We start from the raw sequence: 27,096 nt of genomic DNA on the forward strand, positions 1-27,096 counted from the left end.
GGTCCAGTCTATTTTGATTGTTATCCAAACTTTTCTGTATATTTCTTTGATGAAACAATTGATAATATTCTCCAATTACAAATCTAGACAACTGGATTTGATATGTCAAAGAAAAGCCATAGCATTGCCATTCAGACAAGAGGATGCTTTCACCATACCAATACTCTCTATCCTGCAGTCCTCCATGCACCCAGTAAAGTATAAAAGTCAAGTGTTGAGGTTCTATTTGATTCAAAAAATTAGAAAGTAAAACATCAAACTATCAGATGGGAAGATCTCACTTTCCCTGAACAGTGGGTAGTATCAACTCCCAAACCTCCAAGTATGAGAAATATTACTTCTGCAAATATCCGTGAAGAATAGTCCACTGCTATTGTGTCTTCTCCCTGAACATCTACTATAGATAGAAGAAGGATTGATCAAGCCTGCGGAAGTTCCCCTTTGTATAAAGATCCTCTTGAAGTTGACACTACTTGTTCTAGTCTTGTTTCAAATCCCTGTAAATATATTTCTTTGTTTGAATTTGCCCAAATTGTTAACTTTTCCTCTATTGAAGTTATTTGCCCTGAGTGAAAGATACCTATAAAATTTAGTCAACTTCCAGACTGTCATTCATGCCAACCATCATGCTAGGACAGGTGAAGCTCCAACTTCTACATCTATAAATCCCTGTCCCAATCCTAAATGCTCAGATATCCCCTTCCCACATATATCTGATCATGTTTTGATGATGCATTTGTTACCATCTTCAGAAAAAGAAGATCCTAGGATGACAAAAATGTTCAACCGGATCAGGCCTCCAAAGCCAAGATATGGTTTAGGCTATATGGAACAAATGAATGATTTAATTCCAGAATCCAAATTTGGTATTCTACCAGAAGACTACAAGTCAGTCCCAGAAATGCGCAAATTCTTCACCCTGATGGATGGTTGTAAGAAACACAGAATAGACGCCCAGTGGATGAAAGAAATGTTAAACTGGGATATTTATTAGCTTATATGGGCCTGACCTAGGTTCGGAAGAGTTATTTAGCCAAACAAATCCTGCAGCCACCAGCCCTTTGCGACAACAGCCTACGGAGCGCGAACTGAGGTCTCACCCGAGGTAGTAGGGGAGGGTGTTGGAACCAGGTTTCCACACCCTAGGGATGTCAGGGTGTGGTCTCGAGGTTTTGCGCACTAGCTTACAGCTCTGTGCTACTTAGTATTTGCACAGATCCAGATTGATTATATCTTTCTTATTAGTGCACTATTCTATTGGAGGATGCGGTTACAAATCAATAGGGTCCTTAAGAAAACATTTAACCAACACAATTGATTTGCGCATTAAAATGAACCCAAATTTACATACATTCATACAATAAGTAGATTAAATTAAACATATATTATGATAGTCAGATTCGCGACAGGGCAGAACGAACACAGAATTTTAGAAAAAACTTATCTTTATTTCCACTTATCCTCAATACATCCAGATTCGCCCTGTGCAATCAGCTACAGGGGTCTACGCACACAGCTGTGAACTTTCCTGGCCTCTACACACACAGCTGCAGAGCCTCTACCTACTACCCCAACCCTCAACTTGGACTTACAAACACTTTTAGACTATCTTCCTCAAAAACTTGTTACCTTCCATATTCCAGATTAACTATCAAAACATAACCATCTCTATCCATAGAGCCTCGCTCTATTTATACCCTTCCTTAGCCAGCGATCCGTATGTAGGTCGACTCTATTTACATTTCTTTACATTATTTTTGGGTGGACTACCCTTTGACTCGACCTATTATAATTCGCGCTCCATGCTTTCAGCGGAGTCTTTATGCTAACTTTACCCAAAATGTCTGGCTTCGAGCCCCCTAACCATTGCATGGGGCTTCCGCTACCCAACAGTCCCCTAACACAATCATCGTGACTCATTCTGAGTCACTCGACTGGTGTGGCGATCTTCTCACTGAGGTAGGTTAACCACTTCTGAACAACATGTGTTTCCTCAACAAATTCTGTGGCAATCCGTTGTACCTGTTGTTGGATTCGCCTGCTCAGAATCGCATACTGCCTACATATGTGCTAACTTGACCTCAATCATTGTATAGATGGCAAATGCTTCATTGAGACAAGGCTGAATGCATTCTTTAAGCTTTGCCTCTTGTTGTTGTGCAACATCCATTTGGGCTTTGAGACCTTGGGTCTCCCTCATTTTGGCCAGCTGTTATATGAGAGCAACCATTTGTGCATCTCAGCGAGCTGTATCATAGGCTTGTTGTAGTGTGCGCGCCTCAGCTTCTATGCGTTGTATGGTGGGGTCCTCTTGGAGAGATGTAAGTATACCAATAGACTGATCTAAGAGCCCGGAATATTCATGAATAGCGCACCTCATTGTTTCCATGCTGGCTTAAATTTTTGCATGACGTTGTTCACGATCCGCCAATGGTTGCTGCACCTGGAGTCTGAGCTCTGCGATTTGTCGAGTAAGCTCCTCCTGTGCTTTTTTGGCCGCCTCTTGGGCCATGCAGGCTCCTGCGGCCATGTGTTGAACCTTGGTAATGGTTGGAAGGTCCACGGGGATAGTTAATGCTAGAACCATGCTGCATGCTTCTGTCATGGCTTGTTCAACGTCCCGATAACGTTTGACCAAGGTAGCCTGCTGAATATTTACCTATTCTAACTCGGCTTTTTTCTCCATTAAAGTGTGAAGGGCACGACTTTCCCTAGCCCAAAGTTCATTAGTGAGTCCTTCCTGTAGTTGGTAGAGTAACCCACCGGGTAGGGCAGCCATATTTAACTCCCAACTACGTTCGTCACCAGTGCCTTTGACTAGGATAGCATCAGCTGGCAATGGTACAGTGTTCGGTGTGGGCACATGCACCATCTACTCAATAGCGATTATATTGTCAACGAGGTAGACCCTGCCCAGAGAGCGTGCATATATTGCCTCCAATTGCATCTTGATCTCCCCCAACACAATTGTTTGCTCTATAATTAGAGCAGGCAATGCACTAGTAGTGGTAGGACTCACTGTGAATTCTTTCTCCAAAACCTTCGCTATTTTGGACTTTTTCCAGGAAGTTGGTGAGTCATGTGTGCATGACCGCTTGACCTGGTCCGCATGGTCCTGTGTCTCTGTTTGTTGGTCTGACTCGAATACCTGCTCTGCCATGATCTCTTCTGTTGGCAGGTTCTTGGAAACCTCTTGCTATGAAGCCATCTATTGTTCCCGTCATGCCTTTTCCACCATGTGCATGAGCCACTGTTGTTGATCCTTCTTTTGCTGTTGCGTGGTGAGTTGGCCGAGGAAGGCCTTATGTGGGGCGTTCCATTCGAGTGGCTACACTACCAAAATGGCATAGATTTCCACATCCGTTGCCATGAACAGGAGTGTGACCCATGATTGTTCCAGATCCTTCCATGCCTAGATGTACAAGTGATGCATGTCGACTCTAAACTCGACCTTACTATAGAAACTATTGTACATCATGGGACACATTCATGGTTGTCTAGCAATCCTTGTCCTTATCTTTCCTTCGATAGAGGTCTAAAATGCTCGGATTACAGAAACTCTTGTCACATCCCTTATACCGCATAGCGCCATATGCCGCACTACCTCACAGAGGTCATCTGTAACGCTGGGGAACTGGCTATCCTGCGGCAATTCACCTGTAACCAAGAGGATTGACAAAAGCAACCAGGCATAGTGAAATTTCTTACCTTTTTCCTGTGCTTCTTGACAGTTGGTCAAGAACTCATTACATAAGAACTGTGCCCAATTGAACTGAACCCCTTCGGCACACTGTCCAGCCAGCACAATGACAGAAGTGGGTACTTTATCTGCATGGCACTTCCTCATGAGTTTACAAGAGAGGATCTAGGTAGCAACTCGGACGGCTTGGTTGTTGATGATAGGTATGACATATCTGCGCTTACCTTTCTCCAGATGGTATCGTGTCTTTTTTGTTTCGTTGAATCCTACCTCACTGCAGGTTCCTACGGTGTCAGTGGGGTCATTTCATTTCAGCGATAGGTGCGTTATTCAGTGGATTAGCTCAGCTGTGATCGAGATCAGCTCTTCCAACAATAGGAATCCATCATGTACCAGATAGAGTAGTTTCCGGATTACAGATGTGGTAATAGTCTTGTTGTGGTAGTGAGGTAGCCATCTGAGGTTGAGGATGGTCGCCTTCTCCACACCTAATAGCCATGCCCATGGCAATAACATGTCTGCGGCCAGCTCAAGGAACTTATCACGTTTGACCAGATCCCAATACTCAAACTTCAGGCTTAGAACGTGCCCCAACAGCAAGCCTTTGAACCTTATGTCATCTGGAAGAAGCGGGGCTTGAAGCTCAACCTTGGCAGTGTCTAAGTCCTTGTGTGGCTTGGTTGACCCTCACCATGGAGAGAGATATGGAGGTAACAATGGGAGTTGGAATGCATCCACCTCTTCCTTAGCCTTTGCATCTATCTAGTCAAGCAACTCCTGGAGAGCATCATCATCCTCATCGGTTTCGGTGGAAATGTGTTTGCCCTTATTTGCTGCGGATTGCTTGGTGAACCATGGTGAGGCTCACACTGTTTTTGTCTTCTTCTTTCACGGTGTTTATGGGGATTTCGGAACCCCAGGTGCCCGACTCCTGCCCTCTGGCTCTTCCAAATTCAGCTGCATTTCTTCCGTGAATCATGCTCGGGTTCTAGCCATGGTACTCATGGGTTGTTTGGGAGCTGACTACTTGCTGCTTGGCTCTGATGTATAGTGCCAATATGCCCGTGTCATGCCCCGGTCATAAAATAAAGTTGTAGTTTTGAACGACCCCCTACCCTCCTTTTCTGACATAGTACTAACGTTCCCTCGGTAGATCTTAGCGGATTCGACTCGGAACTTTCGCCTTAAAGGTTCAGCGCCCACTCCTTCCTACCATACCATAATGTTCCTAACATGAATAGTGGTGCTAACGGTCATCTCTTGACTGGTCCATGCAGTAGCACAGTCCATCGGATGCTGCTGTCATCGAGAGGGTGGAGTACTTTGGGAGGGAAGTGTTTCGCGAGACCGGCTTCCTGCAGACTTGTTTATAGTCCCACACCTTCTTTCAACTACTCGAGGTGCTCAGACTATAGCGTCAACCACTAGTCAGGTGTTCACACTAGTGGTGCATGATTGTAATGTCCCTGCAAGCTTGGGCTACGAGCATCGCTCAAAAAATTGGGTAGCCATTTTTTCATTCTGAGTATGTGCGTGAAGTAGGGTCACAACTCGGTCGTTCTTAGGAGTATTCCTAAGCGGTCTGAATCGCCTTATGTGTAGAGGGGCTACACTTTTGTGAGTTTTACGGTGTGACATTCTGCTGAATCTATTCTTGTATATCGCTCTTTGGTCTCCCAACTGTACGTAGAGTGTGTTGTCAGCGCGGGGCTTGCAGCTACCCAACTTCCTTTGAGCTCTCTTCCATCGCTTACTCCAAACCCATCTAGTCTGTGGTATTTGCAACTTCTAAGAGTTTTGTGTCATTGGACGGCCGCGATGTGTGCTTACCTTAGTTTGTCTAGCCACTTGTGCCTACGCCTATCCGCAACCTCCACGCTTTTTCCTGTGCTTTGTTACAATTGCCCTTTTTGCTGAAGCCAAGGTCATTCGGGGTGCTACCGTAGATATTATCGATGCACATGGTTTCGATTTCGTCAAGTGGTTCTTCAACTTCCTCCATGGGTGGTTCTACGACTCCTGTTGCAACAATCCCATTGCAGTTTAATGTGGTTACTTCATGCAGTCGGTTCTGCCATCATTCAACCTCTTCATCCGAATCCGACGTGCAAGAGTTATCGCAGTCCCATGAGAGTCGACTATCCACTGTTGGATTCACCCTGTCCTAATTTTGAGCTGTGATATGATAGATGCAGTCTAGCTCCCCATCACTGTCATCATCACGCACAGGCTCAGTATAATGTTCTCCTTCAGCTAGGTCCAATGGATTCACTACTTGGAGAGAATTCTTTTCGAAGATCATTTTCCGTTTTTTGAGGTTGATGATTCCATTCATGTCTATTGCCCAATCTATCCCTAGCAATGCCAGATATGGGTTACTGTCATCCACGATTTCAATGACTTCAAAATTAATTTGCGTGCTGGTACCATCGATGTCCAGAGTAACCCCTTGCAGCCTTCCCATAGGCAAAATATTTTGTTGGTTGGCCATCCGTAATTTGATCGGGGACCATTGCAGCATAGGTCTGCCCATGCATTCCCAAGTCTGTTTTGGTAGGACATTTGCGTCGGACCCTAGATCTAAAATGACCTGGTCCATCTCATAGTCGCCAATCTGGACGGTAAGTCACATCTCCCGACCGGTACGCAAAACATGTTTGCCCAATTTGCGGATCAAGCGTGCTTCGTCTGCCCCAGCACATCTAGTTGTTAACTCTTGTAACCCTTTCACCACATTAGCATCCCTCAGAAGCTTCATATAGGTTTCTGAGAAGGTAGTTATCAAAGATCTATCTTGTTCTAGTTCCGGTTGCTCCTTATTACCTGAAGTCAATGCTTCTGTGAAATTTTTCTTAGCCTCCAAAAAGGTTTCCTTCACTCACGCCAAATCAAATTCTGGTTGTTTTACAGGAGCCTTACAAACCCACATATCCTCTTCCAGCTTTTTCCCATTATCTTCCCTTGTAGCTGCACCACTTATGAGCATCATATTTATGTTGGGGTCATTGGTGCGTGGTTCGGACTTCACTATTTGGATGTTCTGAGTGGGGCTAGCTAGGAGCACTCCTTTTTCCAGCAATTGAGAAATCAGCGTAGGGCAGTCGACTACATCGTGATCAAACTGGTAGCATGAAAGAAAATAGACTTCAGTTGGATTCATACAATCCCAAGTGTAATGCCCTAGGCCTCCACAATTATAGCAGATTAATTGTCCTCGTCCCCATCCAGGTCTCATTCCGTCACGACCCCATCTGTGTACTGGGAATCCCCCACGTGCAAATGGTGAGGCCGAGTCCTACCCATGCATCACTATTTTCATCCTTTACGTAGGCGGTCGATCCATCAACATGCGACAATCCCTTTCCTCATGACCCATCATTCTGCAGAAGTTGCAAAATAAGTGTTGAGGAGGTTGTCGTAAGCTTGGTAATAGGTGGCAGCTGTCCGTGGCATGCTTTCCTCCTACCTGGAAAATTGTGCACCAAAGTGCAGGCATGACACTCAGCCCTGCTTGTACCTCCACTTTTAACGGCATTGGGCCTCCTCCCGCCAGATAGTTCGCGAAGACAGGGCAATGGTCCTTGTCGTGCACTTGGCTCTTACATTTAATACAACCTACCTCCAGGCGTACCTCTGGTCAGGACACTCTTCCTTGCTTCAAGCTTTGCACTTCCAAACTCAAGTTTTGAATTTGCATGTGGATTTGCTGAACTCCAAACCCTGGGTCCGGTATTAGGGTCGTGTGTAACCTCATTGCTATCTCTAGTGCCTCGACTTGGGTTGAGATCTTATGTTGTGACAAAGCCATCCTCAGATGGGGTGTCAATGACGCCACAAACCATGTGCAATGCTACCCATCTGTCAAAGTCATGTTAGCTTTGCGAATAGTACTCTTTAACCTTTGGTCCAAATCCCACGGAGTTTTGCTAGGAAACATTGCTATCTCCTTGAACCCAATGACCGACTGGGCTTCAGACTTTGGTCGGCCAAACTCTTTATTAAGCACATCCTGGATCACTATTATTCTCTCATTCAAATGGTCGATTGAGTAATTTATGTACCATGTCAATGCGTGGTCTTGTAGTGCATTGACTAGCACGGCCTTTTTAATGTTTTCATCTGTTATGCCTTGCGCGTCCCATACAGATTTGATCATAAACCAGTATTGACTTGGCTCTTCATTCCCTACACCCTAAAATGTCGGTAACTTGACTGCGGTCACCATCCCAGCTTTCGGTGGTGGAGGGGGTGGAGGTGGTGTTGGTGTGGATGGACTCAACGTGGGTGAAGCGGGTGGCGGTGTAGACAGAGGTGGTATCAGTGGGAAGCATTCTTTAGTCAATCAAACCGCACTTCCTGGCCAGAACCTAGCGAGGTCCCCCTCACTCTCCCATGACATAGAAATAAAAGGGTTGTTCTCTACTCCTCCTGTTCTTCGATAACCCCTTTTGCTCTGCATTACTCCAGACATCAATATAGGTGCATAATTTGGTTTTCACACAATAGCATCTTAATCCAAGTATTCAATGATTTAATGTACCTACCCTGTGGTTCTTGAAGAAATTACCTTTCTGCTTCGCTATAACTTATAGTTGTATCTATCACGAATTCAGTGATAAATCCCCTTATGATCTGATCTAATCAATGGTCTACCATGCATACAAGTCTATCTTCGGTGGCTTCCATCTTGTGCACCAGTTCTGGAGTCCACACTATCGGCTGGTCTAATCTACACCTCCCCACACTATCAGCTAACTTCGTGATCCACTCATACAATTCTATTGGAAATGTTACGAAGAAGATCTTTTGTATATTCGATAATATATAACAATCCAACCACTGTTCCTCCGATATTCGAGAGTTTCTATTTTCCTGAACTACAAACTCGTGAAGCTTCAGATCCCACCAATCTTCAAGTTCTTTCTTCGTAGGATTGCCGTGTTTCCACATTAGACACCCCTTAGGCACATCCCAGTCATGACAATGGAACCATTTGTTGGCTTATATGGGCCTGACTTAGGTTCAGAAGAGTTATGTAGCCAAACAAATCCTACAGCTACCGGCCCTTTCGGCAATAGCCCATGGAGCGCGGACTGAGCTCTCACCCGAGGTAGCAAGGGACGGTGCTAGAACCGGGTTTCCACACCCTAGGGATGTCTTGGTGTGGTCTGGTGGTTTCGCGAACTCACTTACAGCTCCGTGCTACTCGGTATTGACATAGATCCATATTGAATATATATTTCTTATTAGTGTGCTATTATATTGGAGGATGCAGTTACAAATCAACAAGGTCCTTAAGCAAATATTTAACCAACACAACTAATTCACGCATTAAAATAAACCCAGATTTTCATACATTCATACAATAAGCAGATTAGATTAAACATATATTATGAAAGTCAGATTCGTGACAGCTCAGAACGAACACAGAATTTTAGAAGAAACTTATCTTTATTTCCACTTATCCTCAATACATCCAGATACGTCCTGCGCACTCAGCTGCAAGGGTCTGCGCACACAGCTGCAGACATTCCAGAACTTTGCGCACACAGCTGCAGAGCCTCTACCTACTACCCCAACCCTTGACTCAGACTTACAAACGCTTTTAGACTATCTTCTTCAAAAACCCATTACCTTCCATATTCCAGATTAACCGTCAAAATTTAACTATCTCTACCCATAGAGCCTCACTCTATTTTGCACCCTTCCTTGGCCTGCGATCCCTTCGCGAGCCAACTCTATTTACATTTCTTTACATTATTTTCAGTTGGACTACCCTTTGAATCGACCTATTATAATTCACGCTTCACGCTTTCAGTGGAGTCTTTGCCCTAACTTTACCCAAAATTTCTGGTTTCAAGCCCCCTAACCATTGCGTGGGGCTTCCGCTACCCAACAATATCTATACCCATCCAGAGGCAAAACATTTTGGTGTCACCTATTCAGTTGAAGAAAAGATTAAGATGTCCCAAGAATGGAAAAATTTTACGCAGAAGACAAATTCTTGGATATCTTTTTATGTTTGGAAAAACATAAACCAGTCAGAAAGTGTTCTGATGACTGACACGACATCTTCAACACAACACTCATGGTCTGCTCTAGATGGAAGTAAAATTGAAACCCCTTCCACATTTCCACCCTATAAAGGAATCATCCTAGGAGAAGGTTAGAATTCAACAAAAGCTATACCTTTAGTCTTGAAGGATGAAAATGCATTAGGAATTGATGGTAGAATACAAAAGGCCAGTGAGCAGTTAAACTAGACCAACACAGCCATCAAAGGGTTGGAAATAAACTCTGCAAAGTCTTCTGTTATAAAAGAACAGTTTGATAATCTCCAAGTATCAGTAAATAGTGTAAATAATTGTTTGAATGATGTACAATATACTTCTTCAGTTGTAAAAAGCTATGTGAGAGAATCATTGAATAAGCTAGAAGAAGTAGAAGAAAAAATTGTAGATCAAATGGGTTCTACAAAAGGACTCATAATAGGCCTGGCTGAAAAGGTCGACAAGATATGTATAACCAAAACAGATAAGCCAGTTCCTACCTCCTTTTTGCACAAAAGGAATATTGAAATTTAAAATCCTGTCAAGCCAGTTGATAGATTTCCCCATCTTCTTCCAAAAGAAGTCTCCTAGTCATCACCAGAGTCCTCCAAAGAAAAAGCTGAATCTTCAAAACAAATTTCTATAGCTTCCTTATTTAAGGAACCTGAAAAAGAGCCAAATTCACAAATACTTCCAATATATGAACCACTTGAGAGTCAGTTTAGCAGATACTTTGCTCCTGATCTTAGTGGAAAAGGAAAACTTCTAGAAACACACACATTCCTTCCAGAATCTCATAGAGAATCGAACATTGATAATCTCAATGTGGGTAAAATCAGAAAAATTATAGATATGGTGTTTATTGAGTACAAGCTCATGTGTCTTAGAGGGAAACAAGAAGTCAAAGCTTGTAAAACTATCATTCAGTGTTTTACTGGAACTCTTCTACGCTAGTGGGAAACTGAGTCATCCCCAGCCTTAGTAGAAAAAATGGAAGAAGAACTGCTCAAAGATGAAGCTAGAGATATAATCCACAACTTAAATGGTACATCTCAAAATAACATGATTGGAGCTCTCACCTCCATGATATTGGAACATTGGTGTGGATCAGAAACAGAAATTGCAGACAAGCATGGAGTAATCTTGATGAATCTCAAGTGCAATAAAATGTCTCAATATGAAGATTTTCATAGAGATTGGATGCAACGCATCTACGAAGTAAAGGACTCCAAAAACCTTCTCTGGAAACAAGTCTATCTTGCAGCCCTGCCATCTAGATTTGTAGATTTTATCAGATTGCAAGAAGTTTTCCAGTTGCCATTTGAGTCATTTACTTGGGGAGAAATATACTCCATCATTACTAAAGTTCTAGTCAGTTTATGTACAAGTTCTAAAGTAAATAAGTCTTTAGAAAAACTGTCAAAATTGCCTGATAGAAAATCTATATGTAGTAATTATGGCTTAAGTATTGATGATCCTCTGGTCAAAAGAAGAAAAGCCAAAAGACAGGGAAAAAAGGCAAAGAAACAAACAACCAGATTTGACAAAAATAAAAGAAAGGCCCCATTAAGGTCTAGAAAGGGATATTACAAATATGTCCCAAAGAGCCATTACTATAAGCCATCTGATATTCATCTTCATAGCTCCAAGCAGGAGAAATTGAATAAGTTAACTTGTTGGCTATGTCGCAAAACTGGACATACCTCAAATAAATCTCCAGTTGGAGAAGAATCTAAAAGAAATAGAGACAAGAAATCTCAGCCTCCAAATATACAGAAGTACGCTGTTAAAATAGAAACCCCAATGCTATGTATGAAATGTGGGTCTAGAAATCACAGAACAAATCATTGTCCATATGTTGTGATTCAAGAACAAATACAACAAAAGCTTGAAGACTCTTCTACATATTCTTGCAGGTCTTCTTCTTATAATCCATCAGTTGAAGAGCTTAATACTCATATTCAGCCATGTTTTTGCTCAGATTCAAATGATTGTCAATGTCATTATTCTACTAACTCTGACTCTGATTATTCTAGTGATTCTTCAGTTACTGAACAGATGGAAAATCAGAAAAAATAGCTCAAAGAGAAAATTTTAATGGCTCAGATAACTAAAGAAGATGAACTCAAGATTCTTGCACAAATTCGTGCCATGGAAGAAGGAGAAATGAAAAACAGACTTATTGACACTTTTCTCGATCAGCTACTTTCTTCCCACTCCTCCAAAGGCACTCCAAAAAAGCCACTTTTTGTGGACGCCTCCTATCAGCGAAATAGAAAATCTTTTCAAAGGCACTAGCCGCAAGACAAAGTTCGCTCACTCACTTTTGGGGAGGTAAGTAGGGAAATTCATTATCTCAAAGCAGAAATCTCTACTCTAAAGTCCCAAATAGAACATCTAGAGAAAGGAAAACAACCTCTAGCACAAAATATTTTTGCACATACAAATACATACACTTGGCATACTGCACCAGCCTCCAGTGAGTCAAAAGTTGAAATTATTGAAGCTAAAAAAGACTTCACAACAGGATTCAGAGAAATGAGAATCCCGACTATTGAATATCAACAACATCATGTCCATCTAGATATTTGCATACAAAATGAGACATTTTCTCTGACTGCATTAATTGACTCAGGTGCAGATGTTAATATTCTCAATACTAAAGTTATTCCAGCCAAATATTGGGTTACAACAAATAGAAAAGTCATCGGACTGGGAAATAAAACTCTCAAGTATGAAGTCCCTAAGGCCTCCATATGCTTTGATCAACACTGCATAAAATTGAAATTCGCAGTAGCAGACATCCCTGTTGATTGTATATTGGGAAATGTATTCCTGGCAGTAGTAGAACCTCATGGGTCAGTCAGACTAAAGGGAAATAAAGCAGGATACTTCATCACTGTTCCCACTTCAGACGGTGGTCATAAAAGAATTGAAATGCCATATGTTTCCAATCCTAGAGTATCCACCATGGTCCAAGCCATGAAAGAACTTGATAAAGCAGAATCCAAACTGATGGATCTGAAAGATCTAAAAACTACAATACAGGTGGAAGAACAAATAAAAAGTCCTTCAAATTAGAAGAAAATTTATGATCTCAAAAAAAGGATTGAGGCAGAATGTTGTTCAGAAGAACCAAATGCTTTCTGGCATAGAAAGCAGCATTCTGTTGAATTGCCTTACAAAGCTGAATACATAGGAAGACCCTACAAAAGCCGAGCTATTCCTATGAACGAGGAATATAGAGATCTTTGTGAAAAAGAAATAAGGTAGCAGTTGGATAAGAAGTTGATTAGAGAATCTGATAGCCCTTGGAATTGTTATGGCTTCTATGTCAACAAAAGATCTGAACAAATTAGAGGGATTCCCAGACTTGTCATAAACTACAAACCGCTAAATTATGTTCTTGCAGATAATACTTATCCAATACCTCACAAAGGAGATCTTCTAGGAAGAATTGCAGGAGCAAAGGTTTTCTCAAAGTTTGATCTTAAGTCAGGATTCTGGCAGGTAGCCATTGCAGAAAAAGATAAATTCAAAACAACTTTCAGTATACCAGCTGGTCACTACGAATGGAATGTCATGCCATTTGGTTTAAAACATGCTCCGTCAAAATTTCAGAAGGTCATGGATTCCATATTTAAACCCTATTTTGATTGGCTTCTATTATATAGATGACATTCTAATCTTTTCAAAGAATATCCATGATCATTTCAAACATATACAGATCTTTTTCCAGGTGGTCAAAAGAAATGGCCTAGTCTTAAGAAAAAAGAAGATTGACTTATTTCAAACTTCTATCAAGTTCCTAGGTCACACAATGCAGAACGGTCAGATATCCCTACAGAAGCATGCCCTTGAATTTGCTGAAAATTTCTTGATGTGATTACAAACAAGACCCAGCTTCAAAGATTTCTTAGTTGTCTAAACTACGTCAGCAATTTTTATCAGGATTGTGCTAAAGATCGAAATCTGTTAAATCAGAGATTGAAGAAAGATCCTTCACCTTGGACTGATGCCCATACCAATGCTGTAAGAAATATCAAGACCAAGGTAAAATCACTTCCCATTTTACATGTTGCTGATGACAAGGCTTTTAAAATTGTTGAATCAGATGCTAGTGATATTGGATGGGGAGGTATACTCAAACAAAAGAAAGATGGAGAGGAGCAGATAATCCAGTTTTCCTCTGGGACATGGAACCCTACTGAAAGAAACTATTCTACAATTGAAAAAGAGGTGAAAGTTGCATGGAACTCTATTGATAAATTTGAAATCCATTTAGTCAATAAGAATTTTGTGTTAAGAACATATGCTTTTGCCTTAAAGAAAGTATTGATAAAGGACATCAAGAAGCCTGGTGAAGCAAAATAAAACAACAGATTGTATTAAACAAGCCCATGATAGTTAGAAGAATATATAAAAAAGCATGGGAACATTTGTACAAGAAATTCCATTTTCCAGGAATCACAATTTTAGATGACCCCCCCTAAAGTATGGTTTTCGTGGACTTATCCTTAAAGTATTCACACTGTAATAATGATGTCTAGTCACAGGACAAATTGTGGCCAGTTTTCTCGTGGGTTTTTTCTGTTCAAAAGCATCCACTCTGTAAATTTGTTTTCTGTAGGATCTATTCAATCTCCTACAGTGTAACTTAGTACGAAGATTCTTCAGTCATGAGACTCGGAGCACTTCTCCGACTTTTGGTGCGCTTTGAGCCACATCTCCTTGACTGATGAAATGTTAGTACTAAATCTCTCTGGCCAATTGTTGGATGTTTGTCCCCTCCTTTTCCTATATAATAAAGGAGTAAGGCTCATTCAAGGCATTTGGAGTTGGAGTGAAAAATTTGTGTGATAGTGTGTCTAGAGTATTTTCTTCCTGCTCTACAACTGCGGACTGATGTCTAATTTGGGTGCATCAGGAAGAGACCTCCAAAAGGTCTTAGGAGATCTGAGAAGCCTGCATATCTATGTGCTCAGCACAGATAAGAACCTAAAGTGGCTAGATCTATAGAAATTCAATGTGTGTGGTCTCGGGTTACTCGCTCTTTCATGCGAACACAGTCAATCTCATAAAAATCCTTTCTGAATGAAATAAAAAGAGTGTTGTTTTTCCGCAATATGAGTACTTGTCATGTACATTAAAATGACTGTTGAGGTAGTATCTGTCTCAGTTGTTCTTGCGTGAGGTTTTCCAGAAGTTTGCCAAAAGGTAGAAGGGACGCTAAGACTGTGAGAAGGCGAGGGAAGCCGTGAAGAAGGTCGTCAGAGTGTGAAATACCTGAGTAGGTTCATGTATGGGTTCGTGTAATGAAGAGTAATTTGAGATAGAAAAGAGACTCAACGAGGCCAGACAGTTGTATTTAGCTGTTGCACAAGCTCCTGTGAAGCCCCTACTTATGTATTATTGAATTTTATATGTAATCAGAGTGATATTAGACATGGACGTGTGTATTTAAAGTAATACTATACATTATACACGTCTTGACATTAATGTTACTATTGACATTACTTCATAATGAGTAATTGTACATTATAGGGAGTAATGAGGTTTATATGGTATGTTAATTAGAAAATTGTATAATTTGGTTTAGAGATTATATGAATGAATAATGAAAGTTTCTAAAAATTAATAATGTTTTTCACATTATTTTAAAAATATTTAATTATAAACTAAATTGTTATAATTTTATCAATAAATTTGTTAACTACATTTATTGAACAAAGTTTTTTTAAGGATTTCGTTATGTATGGCCATTGATGTTAGAGCTCAATTTTTTTATAACAATAACAAATTGTATATTATTTTTAAATTATAAATTGGGTTTAAAAATTATATAAACAAGTGTTACGTAGTAGTTAGTCCTCGCTTAAATTAAATATTTCTAAATTACAATATATGTTAATGTTAAATATGCTATTTTTATTATATACTTGCTCATTGGCCATGAAATCGATCCTAACATTCACTAACTTTAGAATAAGTGTGAATTAAAGAACTGAAAATTTATATTTATCTAAAATTATGATGATCCTATATGAAAATATATTTGGCAATTTTTAAATGAAAAGATAATCAAGTAAAGAATGTAAGACATATAGGTTATATATTATGAAATTGGTTTAAAGATAATAATTTGGGTGGTAGCTAGTGAGTTTAATTCTCACTTCACTTGGATTCTATTCTCGCAAGAGTTTGTTGGGTCTAGAAAATACATAGATTCATTAAAAGTAATATGAGCAATAATCAAAAGGGAGATTAGTTTTGCTGAAGATATTATTAGGGGGAAATCACATTTGATCTTGAAGTAAAACGTGAAATTAATTTTTGATTTCTTAAGAATTCATCTTCCTCAAATAAAAGAACGCCCTGTAAATTATTAATAAGTTATTTATTTTTTGTTAAGCTTGGCAGGTCATTCTTTTTCTATTTATAAATAGAAAATTTATGCCACATATGTGAGATAGGTGGCATCAACTTGCCAAGTGGGGAACCAAGCCTGTTGGCCACATATCCTCGTTATAAGCCACCCAAAAATAGTAAATTATTGGTTGCTTTAACCAAGCTAGATAAGTGTCAGTTTCATGGTAAGATTCTATATGTCTACTATTATCATAAGCATGCATATTTTCAATTAAATGCTACTCATAAAAACAAAAAAATCCCAGGTAACTGGCTACTCCCTGATGATCTTCTGAAGCTGACTACACCAGTGTTAGGTCCTTGGCGGAGTCACCAGGCATATCAGCTAGTTCGATGATGCAAGGGATGTGCCTTTGAATTCTGTTGAGGCAAATGTCCTGCATGTGGAGCTGAAATTGAATTGTTTGCAAATATTTTTTATATTTAGGCATGTCTTGGAGAGTCAGTTCCATCCCCAATGATATTTTCTCCATCGCCTTCCCCATAAGGCTCTTCATAAGCTAGTGTAGATAAAGGGTTTGCTTAAACTCAATTATTCTACCTCTGGTATTCCCGTGATTCGGCATTACAATCCACTAGTTCTCCATCTCCTCCTCAGATTCGCCTTCTTGTTTAATTTCCCCCTCCCATTCTTCCAACATCTTGCGGACCCCAGCATTTGTTCCCTCCCCGTAGGCCATCGCAGCTTCACTGATGAGGTGTTTTACCAGTTTCCTGCCTCTTCACGGTTCTGAGGTGCTCAGGCCATTTTACCATGCAGGCTCCCTCCCACGTCTTCCACACCCTCTTCGTCTTGTCGACTGAGCCATCTCCACTTTGTCCACTCCGTGATCAAAGGCACAGTGAGTTAACCTATGGTGTTGCATTTCAATACCAATGTTATGCTTATTTTTTGGTCTATCCCTAATGATTTCAGAGATAGATGCAGGTTGGGTGACAACCCATTCATGAAACGAGGCCGATCATCTTTCCCTGTCGTGTTGCTCGCTGTTCTGTTCCCCATGCCAATCATGCATAGTTCGGTTGACCCAACCCTCACACAGCCAAGCAAGAGTGCCCCTACCCAGGTGAGCCTTTCGATTCCCCTCTGCCTAGTCAAGGGTTCCTAGCGAGGTTGAGCCTTCCCATGCCCCTCTACCCAGTTAAGTTGCACCGCTCCTCTGAGTTCCCTCATGACGACACTTCCCCATTGCATTGTCTCTGCCCCTCCACCGGCATAGTCACGCGAAGTCACTCTATTGTGCTCAAGAGAAGCTTCCCATCTACTTTCCCAATCACCACTCACGGCTCTCAAAACCATAACACTAAGCCAGACCACAGTCACCCTAAGCCTGAGGTGTTCTCCCTGGCTAGCCCCCGAGTTTCTCTCCCCTGGCTACTACCTCCATAAACAAATAGAGTTTCCATAACAAAGGGGATTGAAAGACTAAGAAACATACCCTAATACGCTTCACTGATGCCGATGACAGAAGCTCCAACTCCCACTAGCATTCACAGTAATGCAGTTATCCCTCTCCCAAAATGCCTTAAGTCCACTATCTAACCTATCATAACCGTTCCCCTATCCTTCCTTACATGCATCGCCTCCCACCTTTTTCTTGCCATGCCCACCACCTTTCCTATCTCCTATGTCAGTATGCATGCGGGATGCCACCACACCCATCACCATGAGCGTGTGGCGGGTGGTGGAGGGTACCCTTCCATTAACGCTCATAATTAACATGGCTGTCGGTTGTCCTTTCCAACCTCCAGCATGCACCCCGATCGGGGTATTAATAAGTTATTTCAAATAACAAGATTTTGCATAAATAATGATAATAACTCTATTAACTAAAATTTACAAATAACTATTTTAAATACTTATTAACAACTAAATATGATGATTTTTTTTTAACATAAGAAAGTATGTCATTTTTAAAAATGATATATATGTGTGTGAGAGAGAGAGAGAAAGGTTAAAACAAAGAATATATTAATTACTTTAGAAAAAAGGTAAATGCTCTCTATATATATCCTTTGTTAATTAGTTTATGAAAAGGAAAAGTATCATTATAGATTAATAAAAAGATAGATAAAAGTTAATTTTTAAATGATTAAAAAAATACAATATATTTTGAATAATAAATTCATTTTCTAAATATATTTAATTTTTAATAAAAAATAGAAATGTCAAAAATTACCGTAATAAAAATAATTGATTATAAATTTAATTTTTAGATACCAATATCATTCATCAAAATCAAGATTGAGTGTAACTCATACTTGCATAAAAATAAGAAAGGAACAAAAAAAAAAGGAAATTGAAATTCCAAGCATGATCGACATATGTTTTTTAGGCCATGAACATATATTTGAAAAATTCCAATATTTTTTTTCAATTCGTATTAATGTCAGTTAATCAACATCTTCCCACTCGAAATTTGAGGATATTAAAGTGGCAAAATTTTTAGCTAGCAGGACTATTTCGATTAAGACAAAAGCAAGATGTTATAAAATATTCATTAAATGTCCCTTTGTTTCGACAAAATCGACTAATATGTTAGTGGAATGTGGAATTCGATGACATGTCCCTTGTCTAAAAGGGAATCTAGTCAAATCTTTTGGAAAGGATTGTGGAATTGAATTTTTACTATAAACCAGAAAGAGTGTCAACCTACTTTATTAAATAAGTGGAATATATATTGCAGGACCGTATTTTATGATGGGATATTTGTACTTTTGGCTCATTAATTTATGTATTGAGCAATAACATGTTCATTTTCATAGCCAATTAGATTATAGAAAAATAAATTAAAATATTGTAAAAAATAATAAATTTCAATAGACAAAGTTAAATTAGAAACTTGACAAAAAATTGAAATCAACCGCAAAATAATATGAGTTTGAGTTGCAAAATAATATGAGTTTGACCATAAACTCAATACAATATCCTCTGCCAAAGTGAGGGATAATAATAACCATAAAATCACTTTTAAACTTATAAATTGTGTTTATTGATGGTGTCACATTTGAAATCGCATATTTTACTACCTTTTTCGAGGTATGGGTTAGTAACTAAATGACCATATGGCTTCTTAGAAGACTAGCTAACATAACAGAATTTGTTATGGTGTCAGACACCACCAAAAATAAATCAAAAGAAAGCTATATAGCTCAGTATATTACTGAATATGCAACTTTTACTCCACAGTATGTCTAATTTCCACACCTGTCACAAAAATGATTATCTAGTTTACTGGACGTCTAATTGCCACACCTGTCTGGGAAAATGATTGTCTAGTCTCGAGTGGGACAGTTTAAGTATGTGAGATATTACACGAACATTTAAAATACGTGACACCTGTTCCTCACATTTACATGGATACCAGCCAAGATGGACATGTTTTTCATTGTACACTGAATGTGATGAACCATTTATGTGATATTCAAATTTCCAATAAAAGAGTGGCTATGGAAATTCTTTAACTTTCCCTTACAAAAAATATCTGTAACTTACATGGGCCTAATAGCTATTGAAGGAATTAGTACTAAAAAAAATATTTTTCGAATCAGAACATTGGAATTCGCAAATATTGCGTAGAAACCTTAGCTAATATGTGAACTAAAGAGGGCGAATGAATAACAAATCCACATGCACAACAACGGTTGCGTAGTCACATGTTGTCATAATAAAGCATAGGCTTCACCTGATGTGACTTCCAACAATTGATGCTACGGGGATCATCTGTGAACTTGTGTAAGGTGATGGTAACGTGATGACGAGGCAAATGATAACGGGATGTCGAAGCGGTGTACAATATCAGTAATCGAATTGTCATTATAATTGTAAATTAGTAATAGAAATAAATTAGAAAATCGAAACGAAATTTGCTAGAGCGTTACCATATTTTATGATAGGGCATTTGTACTTTTGGCTCATTAATCTATGTATTGAGTAATAACATGCTTATTTCCATAGATAATCAAATTCGGAAAAATAAATTAAAATATTATCAAAAAATAATAAACTTCAATAGATTACCCATGAAGCTTTTGATTGACGGTGAGTGGGTGCACTATTAAGACACTCCTTGCGATAGGTCACTGGTTCAAATCCCTCGTGGGTGCTTACCTACCAAAAAAAATAATCAATAGACAACCTTAAACTATGAAAACTTGACAAACTTTTTAAGTCAACCCCAAAGTAATATGAGTTTAAGCATAAACTTAGTTAAATATCCTTTTCCTAAGACAAAGATAATAAATGACAAAATAGTAAAAATGTATTTTCCATTAACATTGTTTAAAAAAAAAAAATTAAATAGTTTAAATATTATTCATAAATTTATTAAGTTAGTAATATATTCAATTCATTTTTATTAGTATTTTTTATATGCTTGAATTTAATAGAGAGGTTTTAGGATACCTTTAACTCGCCATTGTTTTGGGTTGATAATGATCCTTCCAACTTACTTATCTAACTTACTTAGGGTTGAAATGCAATTAATATGTATGGAAACATATTATGAATTTTTGTTTAAAGATGCAGTAGAACTAAAAAGAAGTTATAATTTTAAGTATTAGGGGTTTACACAGTGCATTATATTAGATATCATTTTGGAATTCAACTGTGTTAAGTAAGTCATTAACGTATGACCATTTCCATGAGAGGTAGTCGTAACTGACTAATTTCTCATGATTTTTGAATTGTTCATTTAGCACTCATTGCATCGGGTGAAGGGATCTCTACTTGAATGGTTCATGAGGCACAATACTTGTTAAGGGTTTGCAAATGGGGTAACAAGCTAAGTGGGCTTGATTGTGGGGAAAACTCCACGGTTAAGCGTGCTTGAGCCAGAGGAGATCTGGGATGGGTGACCTCCCGGGAAGTCCTGGTTACCGGGTGCAAGCCCCGGAAGTGATGATTGACGCTATGTGATTCATTTCACTAGTTTCAATCCCACTTCTTCACCTCTGTGAGCATCACCCGATGTAATGAGTGGTAAATGAACAATTCAAAAATCATGAGAAATTAGTCAGTTACGACTACCTCTCATAGAAATGGTCATACGTTAATGACTTACTTAATGCAATTGAATCCCAAAATGATATCTAATAGAAGTTATAATATTACGTATGTTTTGGGAATAAAAATAATATATTATTATTTTTTAATATGAATTTTCAATTTTAATTATATATTCTAATAACTAATTTAATAGTTTTAGTGATTCTTAATATTTTTTTTAATGATTTAAAGGTAACGATAGTGATAGAGGGGTATATATATTTTTTTTAAATAAATTTTTTTATTTAATGTTTGTTTTGTTAGTTTTTTTTTTTTTTTCTTCTTCTGAAACTATAGCAAGGGAAAAGTATATAATGTTTTTTGAAATTGTATTTTATTTAGTATTTTTTAAATTGTTTATTTTGATATATTTTATAATTAAATGTATAAATTATTATATATATATATATATATATATATATATATATATATATATATATATATAATTTTTAACAGTCTTAGCGATAAACATATATTGCTATATTCCATTCATTTTTTTAAAATATATTTTCTTCATGTAAATCCTTTTTCTAAAATTATATAATAGATTTGAAAATTTAGTAAATGTTTATAATTTATCAAATTATTTTGCACATGTTTATGTAAATTCATTCAAATTTATTATTAAAATTGGTTTCATTAATATTTTGTTTTCATTAAACATATTTTTCAAAATCTCTTAGTTATTTGAAATATTCAAAATAGAAATATCTATACTATTTAACATTAGTTTTATTAAAAATATATAAGAGAAGTTCCTTATATTAATATTACAATAATGTTTATATTTTCTTTTCTTTTCTTAAATAAAAATCAAAATAAACCACTAAATTAATATTAATATTCAAATATAATCCTTCATATAATCAAATTCATTCTTGTGAATCCAAGATACCATAAATGTTCAACATAGATATTTTAAACATACATTTTGAAAATTAAAACAATATTTTATTTTATTTTCAAAACCATATTTATTTATTTTTTATGTTTATAGAAATTTACAACTAGTTTAGGCTTCTATTCATGTGACAAGTGATTCATTCCAACTGTTACCATTAAAGCTCTAATTAAACTCGCCACTAAACCTTTAGATAAACCTACAAGCGCCCCCACTTTTAGCTAACTCGACTTGCGTCCCCACCTCTAGTTGAATCTCCAACTGATCCTCTAATTAAATCCATGCGTATCCCCATATATGACTCACAAACGTTTCAGATGAGATTTGAATCTAAAATCACACCATTCACAAAGACATAATATTAATACAATTACCCATAACTATCCCTATAAGGAAATGATAAACATTATTATATTTGCATATTTATCTAAATAGAATTGAAATGTAGACAAAGTTTCCACCATACGCCCCTTTACATCTTGCAGTTCATGCCTTCTTGTAAATCCTTCTCGTTAATGATCTAATGTCTCGTTTAATTGCTAAAATTAATAAGATTAGTCGAGAAATGGCGGTATAGTCTACGATATAATACCCAAAGAATTTCTTGGTTGTTTTTCATATGTTATTTGTAGGTATAATCGAAACTATGTGAGTTTCTTGAATATTTGTGATTCAACTTTCAAGCGTGGGCATATCCTTTCATATTCAACAAGTAAGTCCACTACTCGATGTGCTTCATTTTAGCATGTGTTTGTACTTCTGTTAGGTTGGAATTACAATAATTAATTTTAGCCGAAGTTCTTATTAGTTTGTCTTTACCATGGATTATCTTGTGATTAATAGATCCTTGATTTGGATTACTTTGTCCAGGTTTTGTAAATTTAACCAAACTTTTCAGAAAATGGTAAATATTTGCATTTCTAGTAAATTAAACCATATATATTTTTTATTTCTAATTTTCAATTGCTTGAAAAAGTCTTGATGTGACATAATTTCACTGATGGAGGGAGATTTAATTTTGATACTTGTGAGTGCCTAACAAATAATTTTAAAATGAAAAAAATAATAATTTTCTAAATAACCATTCCATTAGTGAGTGCTCTAACGCTGATACTAACATTGACACTCACATTGATGTTGTTAGGTTGAGATTGTTAGCGCTCTTCTGAGATCCTTTACATAATCAAGGGATGGGGGGTCGAGGGGGCGTTTGTAGTCATGGTTAGTTGTGCGAGAGAATGAGCATGCAGAGGGAACACATACGTGGAGAAACAACAAAACATGATTTCTGCACACATGAAATTATTTTAACTTTAAGTAGAAACTTTAATTTTCATTCTAAAATTTTACACATTTAATTATTCAGAACAACAAGTGTATGGATTCATGGATGTTTGCAAAGTAACAAAGTAAAGGATGTGGATCAAGGGGTATATGTGGAAGCATGGGTGGGTAGAAGGAATGCAGGTACGAAACATGAAAAAAGGTTTTTTCGACAAACTTGAAATTATTTGAACTTCAAGAAAAAATAATAGGAGGTATGTGTGGGAGAATGAGTGTGCCGATGGACTGCATGTGTGGAAGAAGAACAAAGAAAAATTTCCACACTTATGAAACTATTTTATCTTTAAGCAAACACTTTAAAGTAAAAAAATTTCACAAATGATTAGGAAATCAAAAGCTACTGTAACAATTAACATATTTTTCCATTTTAGACTTTTACATATTCAACTATACAGAACAATATGTGTATGGAGTTGGTGATGTCTGCAATAAAATATGTGAGGAACAAAGGCGTATGTGTAGGAGAATGGATGGGAAAATAGTGTGTGTGTGTGGAGCAAGAACATAAACTTTTTTCCTCACATGAAATTATTTTAACATTAAGGAGAAACTTTAAAATAAAACAATGCACAAGTAAATAAGAAATCAAAACCTATTGCAATGATTAACATATTTTTTTCATTTTAAATATTTACATAATCATCCTATGCAGAAAAATATGTATATGGATCTGGGGATATCTGCGAAGTAAAGGATGTGCAATATGGGGTATGTGTAGAAGAATGGGTGTATATAGGGAATGCATGCACTGAACAAGAACACAATTTTCTTTCCAGATACATAAAAGTATTTTAACTTTAAGAAAAAAACTGTAAAATAAAAATCTACACAAACAATTAGGAAATCAAAATTTGTTGTAGTAGCTAACATATTTTTTCATTTTAATCTTTATCCATTCAACTATTCAGAACAATAGGTGTGTGGAGTTTGTGACGTGTTGTCGTGTTTCAACGACAATACGTCAAACACATAAAAAATGCATTGCCAACTAATCAACGTATTTATACTTGGAAATTTTGCAAATTATGAAAAAAAATGTGAGATGCATCAATATAATTGTAAAAAAAAATGAAGTAGTATCGGTGAATATGCTTGCCTAAGAATATTTTAAAGGATATGCTAAATCAATTTCCCTCTGTCTAAAATTGGTATCTCGATGATGTTGAACTTGTTTGACCAATGTAGGCACACCATACCATGATAACCTTCCATTATTAGCTTGTTTGCATGGTTCAATCCATACCTTCATCCAATCAAGATTGTTCACAATGTATAAATGTATTTCATCTCACTCTCAAGTGGTTATATTAAAATAAAATAATTCACACATATATAATTAGTTACCATGTTATACATTCTTAATAACGAATTATGCAAGAAGAATAAAAAATAAATAAGTAAAATATACATCAAAATAGAAGAGTCAATTGTACTATAAATCTCCACTACCTAAGTACACCTCACTATCCTCATTCCATGATTCCCTAATAGGTGCTCCCCTTCAAATTTGTTCATGGATTTGACATCCCAAATGTGATCCATTGCATTAATATTTCTTCCCATTGCCAAACTATATTTACAAATATAAACCAAGGTTTGATATACCATATCTCCCTATACCAGAGATACCTCAAGGTGTGCTCCTTTTCTGACCAAAGCCTTCAGTGACTTCAAGTGCCTCTCAACTATCCACATTGATATTGTGTGTAGAGGTACACACTTTTCAATCTCCTCTACTTGGTGTATGAGGTAGTGCTCTTGTGCATTAAAAAATGTCGGAGGTAGATAATTTTGCATTTCACACAATAGAAGAGGATTTTGTTTCCTCAAATACTTTATATCTTCTTGATCGAATTCTTTATATGAAAACCATCTACACATAAAGCAATAAAATCGCAGGTTTCAACAAAAAAAGTATGTAGTACATGATGACAATTAAAAAACATGTAGTGAAATATAAGTTGTACAACAACTTATTGAACAAATTACAATTTTTAAATAAATATCCAATTACCTAATGTATTTTCCAAGATCATATATAACTTGTTTGACATTGTTGTCAAAGTTTTCTCACAGAGATAGAGGTAGAGCATATTGTAACAAAAATAATGATCAACCATTATTTATTCCCAAAATAGTAGAAAAAAATACATTAATTAACAAGATATTTCACCAATGTATTAACATATGTACCAAAATAATTACATTAATGAACGCATGCCAATCATGAGTTGTTACCCCACCTAATTCACCTTTCTTTGTTAGGATATTCTTTTTGTTTGAAGAAAATTGAGTTGGAAATTTAATTTTTTTCGATAACCTTCTTAACATCCTTGCTTTTCTTCTTTGTCAATAACAAAATAAGAACGCTTATATTTTGGCCATCTCCATCACTATTTGAATGAGTCGCGCATTGAAATGCATGATTGGCCTCCTTAATGTCATTACAAATCTTGAGAATTTTTTCTTTATCTCTCCTTCCATCTAGGATTCACCATAAGGTTTCTATTACATTCTTCACAATGTGCATTGTATCAAACAAATGAATAATTTATAGGTTCTCATAGTGGGGAAGCCTATTGAATTGCTCTGGAAAACTTTTTCTTCCTCATACAAGTGTCCTATTATTAATGCCTTGACGACCTACAATGTGAATCACAGTTAAAGATATTATAAGAACAATATAACCTATCAATTAGTACAATGAAGAAAATGACATAAAAATATAAAGTAATCCAAGCATATCATGTATATTGATACATAGATAATTTGATCCATACCTTGAGAGACTCTATTATGTTGCAACTTCCATGCACTAAGTGTCATTCTCCATGGTATTAATCCAGACTCTTCTTTCCCACTAAAAATATGTTTTTTGCTACTTGAGTACCTATGGTTCTTAGAATGGAAGTGCCTATACTGATCAAACACCTCCTTTCCTAAGGTTGTTGAATAACGACATTTCATCTTAGGACCACAAACTAGACAAGAAAACTTACCCTTTTCTTGAAGATCAGCAAGAGATGGAATATTTATATAAATTATTTGAAGTATGTACAATGAAGGAACAATTTTAAAAATATACATGAAATAAATTTCATAAAATTAAACACTATTAAATTGCAGGGTAACATTTTAACATACCACAGAAATGTGTTAGCCCTGGGGCATCGTGAATTGTCTATACACGCATTGCATGGAATTAGAACTCCCTTTGCGCATCTATTGGTCAAGAGATATCATACATAGTGACATCATTCCATAACTCAACTAGCTCATCGATAAGAGGTTTGATATATACATTCATATATTTTACCTAGTACCTACGTAATGGATTGAACATAAAGTAATTACTACATATATTAGTAAAATAAAATGTAATTATAAGACATAATTCAATATATATGAGTAAAAAAAAAATATAAGACATAATTATGCAAAAAACAAGACAAATGAGATGTTATTGTGTTAAAAAAAATTATTTTGAAAATAGTAATACCTGGAACAATCATTGTCAACATTATGTCCTCCCTCTTTATTAACATCCATAGAGGAATGCCATTGTTGATAACAAAAACGGGACACATTGAGTAAGTAGATCTGGGCACTCCAAATGGATTGGAGT

This window comes from Pinus tabuliformis, chromosome 3_2 (genome assembly GCF_031772625.1).
Source record: "Pinus tabuliformis cultivar Carrire ecotype Pingquan chromosome 3_2, CPIR1, whole genome shotgun sequence".
Classification (NCBI taxonomy): domain Eukaryota; kingdom Viridiplantae; phylum Streptophyta; class Pinopsida; order Pinales; family Pinaceae; genus Pinus; species Pinus tabuliformis.